Source organism: Salvelinus sp. IW2-2015, linkage group LG28 (genome assembly GCF_002910315.2).
Source record: "Salvelinus sp. IW2-2015 linkage group LG28, ASM291031v2, whole genome shotgun sequence".
Lineage (NCBI taxonomy): Eukaryota > Metazoa > Chordata > Actinopteri > Salmoniformes > Salmonidae > Salvelinus > Salvelinus sp. IW2-2015.
In genome coordinates this window covers 30,857,540-30,870,784 of record NC_036868.1, presented here as the reverse complement: position 1 = coordinate 30,870,784, position 13,245 = coordinate 30,857,540, and the positions used below count along the sequence as shown (strand labels likewise).

The 13,245-nt window shown below is 44.8% G+C and overlaps 1 pseudogene; it reads right to left on the bottom strand.

The window, feature by feature from the left end:
* Positions 1 to 13,245, bottom strand: part of LOC111954298 (SAM and SH3 domain-containing protein 1-like) — a 323,047-nt pseudogene that overhangs the window by 54,131 nt on the left and 255,671 nt on the right.

The window sequence follows — 13,245 nt, the reverse complement described above, 5'->3', positions numbered from 1 at the left end:
AAAGGCAACTTCCAGCATGTGTTTACTGTGAACATTTAGGCTGTACTCACTTTAAGTTACAGTTTTTTAACAGTGGCCAAGTAGCCTAATGTGGCTATTTGATCGTAATGTAGGCCTACCAGAGTGGCTTACCATCAAAAACAGAGGAGGGGCTTGACATTAACCTGTTCATCCACCTGTCCTTCAGACAAGGAGGTGACTGAAAATGTTGTTGCGTTGTTTGATGCAAGAAACAACTTTACAAAATAAAATGTATTATTATTCCCATACCATTATTACAGAGAATCAGACAAATTATGCTACCCTTTGCCTATTCAAAACAAATCAAATCAAATGTATTTATATAGCCCTTCTTACATCAGCTGATATCTCAAAGTGCTGTACAGAAACCCAACCTAAAACCCCAAACAGCAASCAATGCAGGTGTAGAAGCACGGTGGCTAGGAAAAACTCCCTAGAAAGGCCAAAACCTAGGAAGAAACCTAGAGAGGAACCAGGCTATGAGGGGTGGCCAGTCCTCTTCTGGCTGTGCCGGGTGGAGATTATAACAGAACATGGCCAAGATGTTCAAATGTTCATAAATGACCAGCATGGTCAAATAGTAATAATCACAGTAGTTGTCGAGGGTGCAGCAAGTCAGCACCTCAGGAGTCAGTTGGCTTTTCATAGCCGATCATTAAGAGTATCTCTGCCGCGCCTGCTGTCTCTAGAGAGTTGAAAACAGCAGGTCTGGGACAGGTAGCACGTCCGGTGAACAGGTCAGGGTTCCATAGCCGCAGGCAGAACAGTTGAAACTGTAGCAGCAGCTATTGGCTGATTAGCTTTTTCAAGTCTCTCAAAATACAATACTGCCCCATTAAGACAAAAAAATCTCTTTAACTGACCTGCTTTTCAAAGATGTCTAGAAATGTATAAGTTTTGTGATCTTGTAGGAATCAATCACTCCCCCATTGCTGAATACAACTTATTTATAACTGGGCTAATAACTCACTAACTAGCAAAAGGATATGAACAAATGTGCACACGTGGCTACATGCAGCTCTCACCGTGATCTCACAACAAGCGCATTGGCTCACGTCTGCTCATGCTGTAAACACAGTCCAGTTCAACGTGAATGGCAAAGATCCATATGTGGCAATGGTCTATTTGCATATAGGCCTACTGCAGTTCTGATTGGTTATGCCTCGCCGGTCTGTGTAGAATCCTACCCCGATGCGTTCTGCATATTTCGTTTTGCATACTAAGTCTTGCATAATTATTTTTGTTTTTCGGTATGTTACATTGAAAGTGCCTAATATTGCGTTGATTCGATCACAGTTCCCACAGTAAAGGGAAACATTGMTAGTGTTAACTGACGGGGAAAACTCTCGAGTTGAAATTCAATCTCGTGCTTCTCTGCGCAGGCTGATATTTCTTCTGCACAGCGTGCCAGTGCCCGAGCGCAGCTTAGAGGGAACATTGGTCCTATGCCTCACCACCGCAGTGAGGAAATAGCCTGGGGGAAATTAGACTTGAGATTACTAGGACTGAAAGCTGGTATTTTAGTTGATATTTTCAGAGTTCTATGTGGAGATTAAATGAGGACAAATTGTACAGTGCTATGCCAGTACTAAGCTTGTCTATGTCCACAAAACACACAAACAACCCTCTGAGAGGAGTAAGGCAGCCAGGGAGAAATATGCACGCAAGCACACACACAGCATGGTGTCCACTTTAACAACAGGAGTCCTTACAATGAGCCAACAGCGCGGTAAATCACTAGAGGCCCGAGAATGTCAATGAGAGACTGGCGGGTGCGACCCAGCAGCTCTCTAAGAGAAAAGATGACCAAACAATTATAGAACTCCCTGTGTCATGTGACAATGTTTGGGATTGTCTATTATATATTTCACTGTCAACAGCTGGTGGCTCACTACACTACACCAGCCTCTCCTGTGGAAAAAAGACATAGCTCGACCACAGAACTCCTGGCATCCGGCAGTGTGTGGTGTGTGTGTGTGTGTGTGTGTGTGTGTGTGTGTGGTGTGTGTGTGTGTTGTTGTGTGTGTGTGTGTGTGTGTGTGTGTGTGTGGTGTGTGGTGTGTGTGTGTGTGTGTGTGTGTGTGTGTGTGTTTAGTAGCCTAACACTGGCGTGAGGGGTTTCCAGTGATCAGGGAGGGACAATGAGAACAGCTAACCCTAAGAAGTGGAGACATAACCCACAAGAAGACCGGTAGGGTGACCCCTCTAGAGGACAAGGTAAAGGTCAGAGGTCACAGGGATATCCTCTACGAGAGCGCTGCAGGACAGTCATATGACAGGACACACAGCATGCACGCACACTAGTTGTCAAAGTGCGGTGTTCTGTGACGAACAGTATGTTCGAGTTCCATGCGGGGCGCAACATTGCGCCTCGTGTGATAGGTTATGCTGACAACACGTTGTCAAACTTTGCACGGTTGCCCAAACAAGACATTCCCATTGTATGGGATAGTCTTGCATGCAAATCGCTGATCTTAAAGAAATCATCTCTTGATCGTAAAGAGAAGGGAGGACACCTTTAAACCCTCCAACAAAGGTATATTGGCAGCACTCACATAAAGAGCAAACTACACTGAACCAAAATATAAACCCAACATTTCAAATGTCAAAGATTTTACAGTGTTACAGTTCATAGAAGGAAATCAGTCAATTGAAATAAATGCATTATGCATTTCACATGACTGGGAATACAGATACAGATATGCATCTGTTGGTCACAGATACCTTAAAAAAAGGTAGGGGTGTGGATCAGAAAACCCATCCGTATCTGGTGTGACCACCATTTGCCTCATGCAGCGCGATACATCTCCTTTGCATAGAGTTGATCAGGCTGTTGATTGTGGCCTATTGAATGTTGTTCCACTCGTCTTCAATGGCTGTGCGAAGTTGCTGGTTATTGGCGGGAACTGGAACACGCTGTCGTACACGTTGATCCAGAGCATCCCAAACATGCTCAATGGGTGACATGTCTGGTGAYTATGCAGGCCATGGGAAAACTGGGACATTTTCAGCTTCCAGGAATTGTGAACAGATCCTTGCGTCATGAGGTGATGGCGCGGGATGAACGGCACGGCAATCGGCCTCAGGATCTCGTGACGGTATCTCTGTGCATTCAAATTGCTACTGATAAAACGCAATTGTGTTTGTTTTCCGTAGCTTATGCCTGCCCATTCCATAAACCCACRGCCACCATGGGGCACTGTTCACAACGTTGACATTAGCAAACCGCTTGCCCACACGACGCCGTACACACTGTCTGCCATCAGCCCGGCACAGCTGAAACTGGGATTCATGCATGAAGAGCACACTTCTCCAGCATACCAGAGGCCATCGAAAGTGAGCATTTTCCCACTGAAGTCAGTTACGACGCCGAACTTCAGTCAGGTCAGGTGCCTGGTGAAGACAACGAGCACGTGGATGAGCTTCCCTGAGACGGTTTCTGAKAGTTTGTGCAGAAATTATTCAGTTGACACCCACAGTTTCATCAGCTGTCCAGGTGGCTGGTCTCAGACGATCCCGCAGGTGAAGAAGACGGATGGGGAGATCCTGGGCTGGCGTGATTACACATGGTCTGCGGTTGTGAGGCCAGTTGGATGTACTGCCAAATTTTCTAAAACAATATTGGAGGTGGCTTATGGTCGAGAAATGAACATTCAATTCTCTGGCAACAGCTCTAGTGCACATTCCCGCTGTCAGGAATGTCCKCCATTAAAATTTGAGACATCTGTGGCATTATGTTGTGTGACAAAACGGCACATTTTAGAGTGGCCTTTTATTGTCCCCAACWCAAGGTGCACCTGTGTAATGATCATGCTGTTTAATCAGCTTCTAAAATATGCCACACCTGTCAGGTGGATGGATTATCTTGGCAAAGGAGAAATGCTCACTAACAGTGACTCTTTTTGTGCGTATGGAACATTCATGGGATCTTTTATTTCAGTTCATGAAACATYACACCAACACTTTCCATGTTGAGTTAATATTTTTGTTCAGTGTACTTCCACTCTGGCCCTTTGAAACCATATCAAAGTAATTGACCGCTCTGCTGGCCAACCAAGCATTATCCCTGGATGTCCATCAAAAACTAGTAACCTTTGCTGCCCTTTCCTAACAATAAGCCTGTCTCTCTCCACAGCCAACATTGTGTGGCGATCAATCAATCCAAAGAGGAAGTTCTCTATTTGGTCCCTCAAAACGTTGGTGTTCGTTTGTGTCCTGAGCACCCTATGTCATCACCTCACTCTGAGACTCATGCCGTGCATTGTGGGAGTTATGCCCACTTCCTGCCAATGTAGGGTTGAAACAGGCAGGATGGCAGGCAGGGTGATATGCCCAGAGGAAGTCTGGGTAACCCCTGTGGGCCATTGTCCCGAGGGAAGCGTTGATGATGACCAGAGCGGGACAAGACACTGCTTTAAAGCAAGGCGGTGTCCAAATCACTATTCCATCGTGGCGGCCACATAGCGCCTAGGGAGATGTCAAGTGGGCGGACCATTAAAATTGATACCATAACTCCTATAAATAACCAAAATATCTAGTTCCTTTGTTTGGTGTATAACGACAGCGCACAAGAAGCATAGGAAAATTGAACAATGTTACAGTGAACTACGCTTTTACCCAAAACATTTCATGAAAACACCTCATATTCCTTAGACAAATGTCAATGTAACCTTTTTATGTGCAATAAAGCTTGTGCTTCTCGGGACATACAATTCAGCCGCCTTCATCATGCATCGCCTTAACCAAAGTCACCGCCGAAACGCTTGATGCTAATGCTATTTCGCTAGCAATAGCGTCAGCTGGCTTTTACCGCGACTCGCTTCACTTGACTTCTCGGCCTTCTGGATGAAAGTTGACTGCTGTTTCCTCAGACCCCGCCAGCAATTCGTTAAATCTATTCTTCTCAGTTGTCACTTGCAAGCCTCAATTTTCGTGTGATGAGTCTCGTAGTGGCGTCGAATATTATATTCCCTTCAATACCGAAACTTGTTGCAAACACACCAAGCACGAAGGTTTTCCCGTGCATCTCTGTAATAAATAGGACGTGTCCATTTTTCTTTGAAAAATTCTACACTCCTTATCTACTTTTCCTTCGTTTGATAACGACATTTTGGCTAATGAGGGTGTAGCGGAGAGGTAGAGACCAAGGTATTAACAACGTCGTAACAAGCAGCAGATGGCGCATTGATAACCCGTCTGCTGTTTTCCAGTCTGTCTCATGGATGCAGCTTGTCTTCACTCTCGATGGAAAGAGTGCGCCCCTTAGCGGATTAATCCATGAATTGCAGCGAAATTACAAACATATTAAATTCCATGTCTTTTATGCATTTTTTCCACTTGTCAATTATCCTGCGGGCCTTGATCAACCTCCTTCGGGCGCCGGTTTCCGCCCGCGGCGCCGTATGTTTGACACCGTCCTGCTTAAAGCGATGGCAGAAACAGCCTGGTCTCATAGACGAAACGTACCATAGTAAACAAAAAATCTTGAACACTCAATTTAGTATATGTTACGTTTTATATAGTTTCATAAGACAGATAGTTACTTAAGGTAAAAACAAAAGGAGGGTGGTTGGTCGGGGTGGATAACGTGAACAAGGTTTGCTTGTTCGAATCTCATCATGGACTAATTTTGCATTTTAGCCAATTAGCAACTTTGCAACTACTTATTACAGGTTAGCTACTTTAACTTCTTGACGCTAGGGGTCAGATTCTTTTTTATTTTTTAAATAACGTTCCCAAGGTAAACTGACTATTTCTCAGGTCCAGATCGTAGAATATGCATATAATTTACAGATTAGGATAGAAAACACTCAAAAGTTTCCAAAACTGTCAAAATATTGTCTGTGAGTATAACAAAACTGATTTTGCAGGCGAAAACCTGAGGAAATCTAACCCGGAAGTGATTTATTATTATTTTTAAAATAATCTGTGTTTCATTTCCCGTCTTTCTTCCATTTAAAGGGGTATCAACCAGATTCCTTTTCCAATGGCGTCCTCAGGCTGTGACCAGGCTTTAGACATAGTTTCAGGCTTTTATTTTGAAAAATGAGCGAGATTTTTCAAAACTAGTCAGGTGTCCTTTGATTAGTTCCTGCGCGCGAGAGGGGTAGCTCTCCATTTTCTTTCTCTCTTTTATTGAATAGGTTACGGTCCGGTGGAAAATATTATCGATTATGTATGTTAAAAACAACCTGAGGATTGATTATAAAAAAACATTTGCCATGTTTCTACAAACATTACGGATACTTTTTGGAATTTTCGTCAAACGGAACGAGGCTGTGGTTTTCTGAACATAATGCGCAACCCAAATGGCGTTTTTTTGTTATAAAAGTAATATTTATCGAACAAAAATAACATTTATTGTGTAACTAGGAGTCTGGTGGGTGTAAACATCTGAAGATTATCAAAGGTAAGCGATTCATTTGATTGCTTTTCTGACTTTCGTGGCCATGCTAATTTGGGGCTAGCTGTTCTAGCATTGATTGATACACTCACAAAAGCTTGGATTGCTTTCGCTGTAAAGCATATTTTCAAAATCTGACACGATAGGTGGATTAACAACAAGCTAAGCTGTGTTTTGGTATATTTCACTTGTGATTGCATGATTATAAATATTTGTAGTAATATTTTGCGCCCTGCAATTCAGCGGTTGTTTTGGAAAATGATCCCGCTAAAGGGATCCGTAGCGGAGACGTTAACAATTACTTAGCATGTTAGCTAACCCTTCCCCTAAACGTAACCCTTTAACCTGACTCTTAACATTAACCCTAACCTTAACCCCTAGCCTAGCTAATGTTAGCCACAAGAAATAGTAATTCGTAAAATATCATATCTATTTCAAATCGTAAGATATTGTAAGAATGCAAATTCGTAACATACTTAACATAATTCGTAACATATCATACGAAATAGATAATGGACATCCACAAATTAATACATACCATATCTACCGCTGTCTCTTATACACATCTAGATGTGTATAAGAGACTAGGACTGTATGGGGAGTGGGGACTCTCAACTGAACTTCCCTCCCAGTCCCCATAGCCATTCCTCTGTCCAGCCTTCACTACTAAATCACTCCCCCCCCCCACCCCACCGCAAACAGTGCTGTTACGTCACCGGTCCCTGGGACAGAGAGATGTCTTTTAAAGGACTGTCACAGTAAATACAACTGTCATAGTGATGAACAACACAGGACTCGTTTGGGTGTTTAATGACTGGCTCGTGACGTCCTGGGAGGTGGCAGGTCCCAGTGAGTAAGAAGTACAACACACATACTCCAGGAATTCAGGGGGAGGGGGAACAGGAACCTATGAACAGTACCCCACCCATACCCCCATCCCGTCCTACTCTCTAGCCTGTTGTAATCGGCCCGTCTCCCCTTATCTCTCCCCCCGTCTCCCTCCCCTCCAGCTGACACAATGGGAGGAAGGAAGCCTGGAGGGCCGTAGAATGGGGCCTGAGGACTGGGGACCGAGGAAACACGAGGCAGAGCCGGTGCTGGCCTTCCTTCAGCCGCAAGGGGCCGTGACAGAGGGGAGGGAGTTAGACTTGAGTCACTCTGCGTGACTCAAACCATGGAGAAAGCGTGTGTTTTTTTTGGTTATGTGTCAGTCGCAAGAGACACGGGGCAGTGACTGGGCCGAGGGCTGACTGTAAGGTCTCCTCCACCGTCCCTAACTCCTATGCATAACTCCTGTCTAAGAGCCCAGTCAGTCCCCATGGGCAAGGTCTCTGGCCCTCAGCGGGTGTGCAGTCAGATGTTGTCACGAGCTGCTGTCTGGAGACGCTTATCCCCTCACAGCATCATTAGCTCTGGACATGCTGCAAGGATAAACATGACTCATGACCCACATATGTGTGTGTTTGTACGTGTGTGTGTGTGTGTGTGTGCGTGTTGACAGTCTAACGCAGATTCACTGCATTGCACGTTATTCGTCACACATGTAAAGGGAAGTGGGGTTTGGGAACTGTGGTCTTACTTTCTCTCTGTCTCTGGAGTGGACACCTCACTGCTGAAGCCAAGGGACTCCTGTGGACAGAGGAGGTACTGCACTTAGCAATGGTATTCAACCATATAGATGTAGATGTACATAGATGTACCACTCAGATAACCATAATCCAAGGTCTTAATCAATATGGATTAAATAACATTGATGTAACACATCATGTAACTCTGATGTAAGCTAGCTAGCTAACTCTCATACTAGGCTATATATATATATATATATATTATGTGATTCTGATGTCGTGATACAGGTATAAATGTGGTGTGACCAAGGCAAGAGGATTCTTGGCTTACTTGGATCTCCGAGCGAAGCTGCAGGGAGGTGGAGCTTGTGTCAGCGTTCTCCTGTAAGAGAGAGCAGAGACGAGACAACAAGTTAGTGCGAGGTTATCATCATTGGCCAATGAAGGGACGTGTGTCGCTCAGGTAGAGAAAATAAATTGCCGTATCACATCCGGGAGGGTGTAACAACAGCCACGGGCGTCGACTGTGAGGTTGAACTCACACGGACTCCGCCCTGATAGGAGAGAGAGAGAGAGAGGAGTAGAGAACAGAGCAGTGTTTACATGTATACCGCCACACGTGCATACATACACCAGCCCATCCGTGCACGCGCTATTATTGGCGCGTGAAAACAAAGCCACATAAACCTGCCAGACTTGAGTCAAGATCCAGAACATGACGGGAGTGTTTGAGTTAGGTGCTATAGGAATCCTACCTATCCAAATACACAACAGACGACTGGAATTACTGACCGGACTACAAATAGCAGAATGACGACATACTGTATAACAACACCCTAACTCCACCCTCGTACGATACGCGGTGACGTACGTCACTCAGGGAACACCGCAAGTTCGTGAACCACCTTGAAGTGCTTTGAAGACGTATTCAGAGGCGTATGCATGACCATCACGGACTGAAGCATTCAGCCTACGCATCGCCGTAGCGGCGAGAGGAAGGGTGAGATTGAAGCTAATTATGGTTATTGAGACGCAGATACATTTTGCACAGGAGAGAGAGGAGTGTGAGCATGACAGATGGATCAACGGCCCATCCAAAGTTCAGTGAAAACAGTGGGGGGGGGAAAAACCCAGACAGATCTGTGTCACCTCTCTGGACCCATAGATGTCGTGAGCTGCTCTGCTGCGTTTGTGGGTATGTGGGTGTGTGGGTTTGTGGGTGTGTGTTTTGGAGCAATTATCTGTCAGAGAGGGAGAGTAAAGTAGCTTATGGCTACAGCATCTGTTGTTGTTAAGGCCTATCCAGAGCAAGAAAGCGAGAGAGATTAAGAGAGAGAGAGAGAGAGAGAGAGAGAGAGAGAGAGAGAGAGAGAGAGAGAGAGAGAGAGACCACCAGGTTCCTATTCTGATTCTCTGTATCACTGTACTTTGGTCAGGAGCACTTTCTCAATTACACTTCTGGTTGCCCGAACATTTCGGTTCTCCCCCTATCATTTCGGTTCTCCCCCTATTTGCACGGGGCTAGTATTACTAGAGAACGTTGGTTATGTAATTATTACCCCAGAATGTCCATTATTCCAGAGAACGATTCCAACGGGTTCTGTTTTTTCCCCCAAACTACCCTCTGTATTTCTAACTGTTTCCCCCCAATAATTTGACAGTTATGACAGAAGACTGGAGGTTTCTTTCTAGGCGTGAATATACTGTATTTCAAGTCCGGGCGAGAATAGGGCTATACAGATACCTCGAGCTAAACATTGTACTTGCACTTGAGATGCGTTTTAAGGCTAAGGATGGGGAAGTTAACTTGTCATTTACAAACATTTAGATCAGTTGTATGCTGCCTTGCGATCTATTAACAGGAAGAGTTGCATTAAATAGATGCAATATTTTTTACTGATGCATTTGGCAATATCCAATCCATACGCACAAAACGTTTGAACAAAAGCGTTCACTGTGAAAGTTGATACATGTAGGACATTCATATATAACTTTTGCGCAGTACTTCGTTCAATTTATCGAATTAGTTATTGTTTTCTTGCTCAAACCGCGAGCAACACCCGTGAAACTCAGACATTTCTCTCAAAACACAGGGATGTCGACTGGTATCATCAGAGGACCTTGGAGTTCACCAAAAAACTGTTGGTTATTCTGGCTGGAATTGTTACTCTCCTGCCATGTAAAAATTACTCCCATGGCAGATTCCAACGGGACTAAAGTCGTGGCAAAATGGCTTAAGGGCAACAAAGTCAAGGTATTGGAGTGGCCATCACAAAGCCCTGACCTCAATCCTATAGAACATTCATGGGCAGCACTGAAAAAGCGTGTGCGAGCAAGGAGGCCTTCAAAACTGACTCAGTTACACCAGCTCTGTCAGGAGGAATGGGCCAAAATTCACCCAACTTATTGTGGGAAGCTTGTAGAAGGCAGCCCGCAATGTTTGACCCAAGTTAAACAATTTAAAGGCAATGCTACCAAATACTAATTGAGTGTATGTAAACTTCTGACCCACTGGGAATGTGATGAAAGAAATAAAAGCTGAAATAAATCCTTCTCTCTACTATTATTCTGACATTTCACATTCTAAAAAATAAAGTGGTGATCCTAACTGACCTAAGACAGGGAATTTTTACTTGGATTAAATATCAGGAATTGTGGAAAAACTGAGTTGAAATGTATTTGGCTAAGGTGTACGTAAACTTCCGACTGCAACTGTAGGCACGGGATGCGCATGGTAAACATTGTCCAACGAAATGCTTACTTGCAGCTTCCTTCTCTACAATCCAACAACGATAAGAAATAGTAACACCACTTTTTACTTTAAGAATACGAACATAAAGTAAATGGCAGTAGAACAGAATAAATATTTTATCATAAGTACAATACAGGAAGACACAATTTGTAGTACATTATTTGCATTGGGGAGGGGGGTGGGTGGCAAGTGTATAAATTGAGCGGTATAGTAAGAGTCTGGTAGCAGCAGGTGTGATGTGGTCTAAGGTGAGGAGAACCAGAGCAGGTGGTCAGTCCAGTTCAAGTGTTCAGCAGTCTGATGGCTTGTAGATAGAAACCGTCTCTGAGCCAGATGAGCAAGCCTAGGACAGGGGGTGAGTGAAACCGTTCCTCCTGCTCTGATACGGTCTGCGGTAACGGTAACGGAGAGAACAGCTCATGGTTGGGGGTGTGTGGGGTCCTTGAAGAGGCTGCGTAGACGTTTCGAGTAGATGGTCCTGTATTGGTGGAAGCACGGTCCCAGTGATGTACTGGGCCGTCTTCACCACCCGCTGGAGGGCCTTGAGGTGGTGAACGGAGCAAATCCCGTACCAGGCCACGATGCAACGTGTCAGGACACCCTCGATGGTGCAGCGGTAGTATTTGGAGAGGACATGGGACGGCATGACAAATTTCTTCCGCCGCCTTAGGAAGAAGAGACGCTGTTGCGCCCTCTTGACAAGACTGGTGGTGTTGTTGGTCCATGACAAGTCCTCTGTGATGTGGATGTCGAGGAACATAAAACTCGTGACTATCTCTACTACAGTCCCATTGATGTGGAGCGGGGCATGTTCCCTCCTTCTCTTTCTGAAGTCATTAATCAATGAACAGAGTCCTGTGATATTCCTGAAATCGGATGACTCAATCCCTTTCCCCCTCTCCATAGGACTAACAGGGCTTGACAGTGTAACCATGGAGATTTGCCTTCAATGTCGTGCTGAGCCGTGATTACTCTTACTGGGGTTAGGATGCGGATTTGGTTTGGGGTTTTGGGTGTTTGTTTTTCTTGTAATGACTAAGGGACAGATTATCTACAATGAGTACTGAGTATTCTGTTGTGGCACGTGTGGGAAATCCACAAAGCTACTCAGGAAGTGGTATGTGGAATGTACAGTGGCAGCCAATCAGAGAGGTTAAGCTTAGGGTGGATTCATCATTTCCACCAAATGAGAGATAGCTAGATAACGCGACGAGAGAAGTAAGACTCACACTTCCTTCAGGGAGGATACAGGAAATAAAGGGGGATTCTGTGTATACTTCCTGATCAGTCATAACACCACACCCAGATGAGCAGGCCTTGGACAGAGGATGAGTGAAACTGTTCCTAGATCAGCACCTGGACTACATCATTTCCCAGAAGTCATCAGGGAGGAGGAAATTACATCAGGAGGGTTGACAGTGTCTGTTTCTCAATGTCCTTTCCTCTGCTGAAAACATATGGAGAGATTACAATTGGAGGAAGTGTGACAGAGAGAACTGTCTGTCTTTCTGTCCCTGTCAGTACTTTTCCTTATTTCCTAAATACATTTACATTGAGTGTACAACACATTAGACTTGACCGGATGAATCCAGGTGAAAGCTATGATCCCTTATTGATGTCACCTGTTAAATCCACTTCAATCAGTGTAGACGAAAGGGGGGGAGACAGTTTAAATAAGGATTGTTAAAGCCTTGAGACAATTGAAACATGGATTGTGTATGTGTGCCATTCAGAGGGTGAATGAGCAAGACAAAATATTTAAGTGCCTTTGAACGGGGTATGGTAGTAGGTGCCAGGCGCACCGGTTTGAGTGTGTGAAGAACTGCAACGCTGCTGGGTTTTTCACGCTCAACAGTTTCCCACGTATGTCAAGAATGGTCCACCGCCCAAAGGACATCCAGCCAACTTGACACAGCTGTGGGAAGCATTGCAGTCAACATGGGCCTTTTGACACCTTGTAGAGTCCATGCCCAGATTAATTGAGGCTGTTCTGAGGGCAGAAAGGGTGCAACTCAATATTAGGAAGGTGTTCCTAATGTTTTGTTCACTCTGTGTAAAGTGAGTGTGCTTTTTAGAAAGTTATTCAGAGGTGATATAAGCCAGCTATAAACCTTCCTAGCCCGAGGGCAGTGTAAGTACAGCTGAAGTGCTATGAAAGTACATGGTTTAGCCTTCGGACCCTACACTTACTGTATATCACTATGGTTACTTCACCAGGGGCCAGCCATCCTGGCTTTCATCTAGCACAGTTTCTGTCCGTCCCCTAGCCTCTCTGGTATTGCGCTCAGGGAACTTGTGGTAGGTGTCCGGGAAGTTTCTCCCTCTGTAAATCAAGGAGTTGGTAAGAGCTGGCAAACAGAGTGAACAGAATGTTCATCCAAGAGAATAAGGGGATTCACATAAATCAAGGGAGCAGGGAGCACCGAGCCAAGGACATAAAACTCGAGTTACTCTGACTTAAGGAGACCTGTAGGCCTTCTGTCCCTGTGGTACTACACAGT